The sequence below is a fragment of the Vidua macroura genome, chromosome 19 (assembly GCF_024509145.1).
Source record: "Vidua macroura isolate BioBank_ID:100142 chromosome 19, ASM2450914v1, whole genome shotgun sequence".
Lineage (NCBI taxonomy): Eukaryota > Metazoa > Chordata > Aves > Passeriformes > Viduidae > Vidua > Vidua macroura.
In genome coordinates, this window is record NC_071589.1 from 1,527,922 (window position 1) to 1,534,016 (window position 6,095).

The window sequence follows — 6,095 nt, forward strand, 5'->3', positions numbered from 1 at the left end:
CCTAGAAGTGAACCCCAAAGTTTGCACACATAAGTGGGTTTCGAGGCCTTTGGACAAAGTATTTCCACCCTCAAATCACCCTCTCCACTGACAGGAGCACCAGCACTCCAATTAGATTGGCTGCTTAAACTCCATGAACGTCTTGTGCAGCATAAAAGCTTTTTAAATGAGGCTCACAGCCGTGAACAAGGTAAATACATTTGTAGATTTGTTTGGGCAATTACAGTCATTTAAAAAACAATGCATAATAACAGACATGAATCTAATAAGCCATTGCTAATTAAATGTATTAATGCTACGTTATAAAACGAATGCATCTTGCTGATACGTTGCAGCTCCTTTTGTGCTGTAAACACTCGAGCAGTGACACGGGCAGAATTTGCATCCCTGGGCATTGCCAGTGCTCAGAAATAGCTGCAATTAATTTGCCCCAGTGGAGCCAATCTCCTGCCCAACCACCAAGGCTCTCCTTTATGTGCCTGCTCCTCGTTTTCCTTTGCTCTGTGAGCAACAGTTGCAGTAAAATGGAGCTGGTTAACCCCAGAATATGGGACACCACTACGAAGCATTTGTGAAGACTCTACTTTGAACTGTGCTCCTCTGCCAATTATAATTTGCAGCAGGTACAACATTCCCAGGCTGTGGAAAAGCCATTTCTCTGTCCTGGGAGAGTTCAGTCAATTTTACCTGACATTAAGTGTTCAATAGCACTATTTTCCTTCTCTCGCTTTCATCTCTTTGGAAAATGTCACCAAACTGGAGTTAACCAATTGACCACAGACCTTTTGAGGAGTCAGGCCCAAAGGAGCCCCACGGATGCAGAGAAAGGCTGAGAGCCAGGCTGGGATCCCCTGGGCACCCCAAAACACCAACATGATTGTTTAAAACCTTGTTAAAAACCAAGCTGGGCCCTGCTGGGGGTGCTGAAGGAAGGGCTGGGGTTCAGCAGGTTTGGGGAGCTGGGTGAAGGAGTGGGGTCAGGATGGAGGGGCTGTAGGGCAGAGAGCACCCTCAGGGATGGGCCTGGACAATGGCCTGGTGAGATTTGTTCCAGCAGTGGCAAAATCACACCCCAGGGACTCCACTTTTATGTAAAAGTGAGCAGCCACGTGTTCCCTGTTATCAAACTGCCAGAAAATCACAGAATTCCAGGGTGGGCTGGGTTGGGAAGGAACTTAAAGCCCATCCCATGGCAGGGACACCTCCCACTGCCCCAGGCTGCTCCCAGCCCTGTCCAGCCTGGCCTTGGGCACTGCCAGGGATCCAGGGGCAGCCACAGCTGTGCCAGGGCCTGCCCACCCTCACAGGGAACAATTCCTAATTCCCAGTATTCCATCCAGCCCTGCCCTCTGGCAGTGGGAGCCATTCCCTGTGTCCTGTCCATCCATCCCTGGAAATTCTCTTTCTCCATCTTTTTTTGTAGCTCCTTCAGGTCCTGGAAGGCCACAGTGAGATCCTCCCTGGTCTCCTCTCCAGGTGAACAATCCCAGCCTTTCCTGCCAGCAGAGCTGCTCCATCCTCTGCTCACCCTGGAGCCTCCTCTGGGCTCTGCAGCAGCTCCAGCTCCTGCCTGAGCTGGGATCCTCCACCCCAGCCCAGGAGAGCAGAGGAAGGTGCCAAGTGGGCAGCTGTCTCCCAGAGCTCATGCACAGAAAGCCTTGACCTTTGGCTAATGAATCACTCCTAATGAAAAGCCTGTCCAGCTGGATTTAATTGCCTGGTTTGGGCAGATATGGCTGGAAAATCTCACTCCTGTCAAGATTTTTTTCCACCCCCTAAAGCATCAAATTATTCACCGTCCTCTTGTAGCATTTTGCAGCCAACTCTTTCCTGTGATGATTTCCAAAGGATGAAGAATGAGCACCCTGGTGACATTTCTAGTATCTATAAATATCTCCCCACTACCCTGCCTGCCCAACTGGTGAATTATGCAGGGAGATATATATAATAAAACAATCAGATCCATTTTGTTGTCAACAGACCATTCTTCTTCAGCTGACAGGAGGACAGCTCAGGCTGTGGCTCTGGAAAGAGCAGGCAGTGCCTGGGGAGTTACTGAGCTTCTCCTTCCCTGGATGTACAGGGGCATCTTGGAGGGCAACACTGAGCAGAGAGAGGCCCTGCTATGCTGGGAAAAGGAGGAAAGGCTTTGAAAGAGAAAAAGAATGAATCTTAGGACAGTGAAAGTCTCTGTAATGGCAGGAAATCCAACATCCAGAGCACCAAGAATCACATGGAACCACAAACAGCATCACTTAGGTTGGAGAAGATCTCAAAGACCATCGAGGCCAAGATGTGCTCCATGCCCACCTTGTCCCCAGCCCAGAGCTCTGAGTGCCACCTCCAGGAATTCCTTGGACACCTCCAGGGATGGGCACTCCAAACCTCCCTGGGCAATTCCAATCCCTGAGCTCCCTTTCCATGGGGAAATTCCTGCTGGTGCCCACCCTGAGCCTGCCCTGGCCCAGCCTGAGGCCGTTCCCTCTCCTCCTGTCCCTGTTCCCTGGAGCAGAGCCCGACCCCCCTGGCTGTCCCCTCCTGCCAGGGGTTGTGCAGAGCCACAAGGTCCCCTCTGGTAAAAGCAGCCTTGAAGATGTCCCAGTGGAGGACTAACCCAGCATGATGGATTACCTGGAGCACAATGAACTTCCTTCCACTCCTTCTCTTTTGTGTTTAATTCAGCAGTGCTCTGCTCATGCATCTCAACCTCCTGCATGCTGAAATACACAGAGAATTTAATGTGCCCAACTTTGCAGGGTGACCAGTTTACATTTCATATCTAATTGGCAGGTCTTAATTTAAATTGGGAGGGATTTACTTTAATAGCAAAGCTTTCCCCAGCTAACAGACCTCTTCTAGCAGGGACTCATTATGTGGGATACTCTACAGACCCTGTTGCCTCATTTATGGGTTAGAGGCAATTTAAAAAAGCCAGCTTAAGACAGCTCTCTCCCTTCCATTGGATATTTGCAGATGGCTTTTGCTAAGCCATAACTAGCTCCTTCATCATTAATTTTTTGGGGATGTGCCCTGGGGACAGTGTCTAGCAATTAAAGTTCTTACCAGAGAGTTTTTCCTCCTTACCTTCATCCAGAAGTTTGTCGTTCTCCGGGACTGCAAGGACGAGGATTTTGGATGTTGTCATTCCTGCAGGAAGAGAGCTGCTGTGCTGCTCAGGGCAGGAGAGTTCCTGTGGATCTCCTGCAAAGCCTGAGGGCTTCACCCTCCTGGATGCCTCTCAGTGGGAGCAAAGCTGATCCCCTAGACTGGCAGAGAGTTGAGCACATCTTCTGCCACGTGCCAAAGCCACCCATAAAACCACTCAGTGTGAGATGAGGCTCTGAGAAACCAAACAGTGCCCACAGAAATGCTGTCCTGGTTTAACCCCAGCAGCAGCCAAGCCCTCCACGCCTCCACCTCTCTCCCTCCCAGAGGGTAAAAGTGTGAGAACTCCCAGGCTGAGGTAAAGGCAGTTGGATGGGAAAGCCAGGAGTGAATGGTGCTTCCAGATGCTGCAAGGCATGAGCAGGACAGAGCTCGGGGAGGGACACCAGCACTGCTGCTTCCTGCATTTCTGCCTGTTAGGAGACTTCAGTTTCAATGCCACCACGTGAACATTGGAGCAGCATTGGCTGGTGATTCTCCCCCTTCCCCAGCCCCTGAGCCCATTCAGGGCCAGAGCTGCCAAGTGAGGACCTCTCCAGATGAGTGGTGTTTGTCGAGGTGCTCCTTGATTCTGGGGGTTTATCCAGCTGAGAGGGTTTGTAGTGTCCCCACAGGAGGGTCACAGTCCCTGCTGGACACCCAGATCTGCCCGTGAGATTGTACCCTGACACTGGGTCAGGGTGGGAGGCTTTGGGGGTTCTCATTGGACATTGAGACACTTGAGTGTGTCCAGAGGAGGCAACGAGGCTGGAGAGGGGCTGGGAACACAAACCCTGTGAGGAACGTTTGGAGGAGCTGGGGTTGTTCAGCCTGGAGAAGAGGAGGCTCAGAGGTGACCTCATTGCTCTCCACAACTCCCTGAAGGGAGGTGCAGACAGGTGGGGTCGGTCTCTTCCACTGGGCAGCACTGACAGAACAAGAGGACACAGCCTCGAGCTGAGTCAGGGAAGGCACAGGTTGGATATTAGGAACAAATTTTCACTGAAAGAATAATAAAGTTCTGGAATTGTCTTCCCAGGGAGGTGGTGGAATCACCATCTCTGGGTGTGTTAAAAAAAAGACTGGACGTGGCACTTGGTGCTATAGTCTAGTTGAGGTGTTGGGGCATGGGTTGGACTTGATGATCTTAGAGGTCTCTTCCAACCTCATTATTCTGTGATTCTGTGATTGGTGCTGATCCCACTGAGCCAAGCCCTCTGCAGCCCTGGCACCTTCCCCTCCCTCCTGCCAGGCTCCCTGGGACCAGCTCAGAGGGCAGCAAAGCCCCAGGTGAAAACCCAGGGCTGCTCGTGTGGCGAGGGCTGAGAGGATGAGGAGAGGAACTGTTCCATACAGGTAAAACCTCACAGCAGAAAGGCCTTGTTAAACATGGTTCAGGCCTTGCTTTTCTGGCTAAGCTAGCCTGTTGAGTTCCCACGAGAGAAGAATTATGAGAATCATTTTGCACAACAATCTATTCTTACGAGAAGACAGTTTGCACCTGTGGAAATAAGAAGTTTGTCCTGAGAGAATCCATGAAGAAAGAATGTAAACATATCTAGAAAGAGAAAAGTTTGGTGGACATGTGCATTACCAACCAATGAGCTGAGTTTCAATGAATTGCTGACCAATTAGAGTCAACACAGCGCCTTCTGATAATCATAATATGGTGTCCTGGTTTGGGGCAATTTTGGGAGAAAACTTCTCAAGGGATTTCCTCTAGAAAGCAAATTCAAGAGCCCTCCCCAAGTGATCTCTGTTCCTAGAGATGAAGATGATTTTAGAGATAGATAATGAGAAATTTTGCCTTTGAACACCTCATCTTTAAAACAGTACCCCATAAGTTGACATGGCCCATAAACACAGCTGTGGGGAGAAAAGTGTTTGTTTAACAGGCAAAGCATTCACCAGCACCAAAAATGAACAATATTAAACATATGGTTATGTGAATAAAGATTTGGCTATTCTGCAGGAAGAAACATGTGTCTTGGCCATCTCTACTGTGACAGGGAACAGCAAATGTCACCCAGAGGCAGGGCCTGTGTGAGCCTCCAAGCACAGAGAGTTTTCCCAGGAAAACCCCATTTCCCCAGGGAGCAGCCCAGCTGGTGCCATTCCCAGCTCCGTGTGCTCAGTGACGCTCTGTGTGACTGCCACTGCCACAGTGCCCACCCGGCCACCCCTTGTGGGAACCCAGCACATCCCTCCGGCTGCCCTGGCTGGCTCCAGACCCTGGCAGGGGGCTCAGAGACCTTGGCACAAAGTCAAAAACACCTGTGGCTTCCATTTTAACCCGTGGGAAAAACTGCCAACTCTGTGTGAGGAATTACAAGCCACAAGGGTTTGAGTAGTGTGGTGGTTGAATTAACACAGGGTGAAAAAGTAGAATTTTGGGGTTTTTAGAATATAATTCAGGGGACAAGATGGAGGGATTTGGGCGTGTCCTGACCTTCTTCTCCTTCTCCTTGCCCTCCATGTCTCGCTGTGCTGGTGACACTTTTCTGTTGGTTTAAGGTACAGACACACTGTCCAACATCAATGACAGACATTGGCACGTTATTGTAACCATGGCACACGGAGTTTTTGGTATAAAATGTGAACACCGCCCTGAGGGCAGACAGAATGCCATGGCTGAGCTGCTGGACAGAGCTCAGCAGGTCAGAGAAAGAATGTTCTAGAGAAGGGAAAATAAACAACCTTGAGAAGCTGATCCTGCACATTCAGACTCCTTTGGCTGCACAGGCTGGGAAATGAGGACTTTCACACTCTCGGGGTCACCTCAACACCTGGACCCTGAGACCCCTCTGTGCCCTCTGTGCCAGGAACACTGGTCTCCCATTCCAGCTGGAATTAAACCCCAGTGACCCCCACAGGTGTGTTCCTCCCACCCGGCCCCTGTGCTCTCCTCACTGGCAGTAAACCTGCAGCTTCCAGAGACTATTCCAGGAACA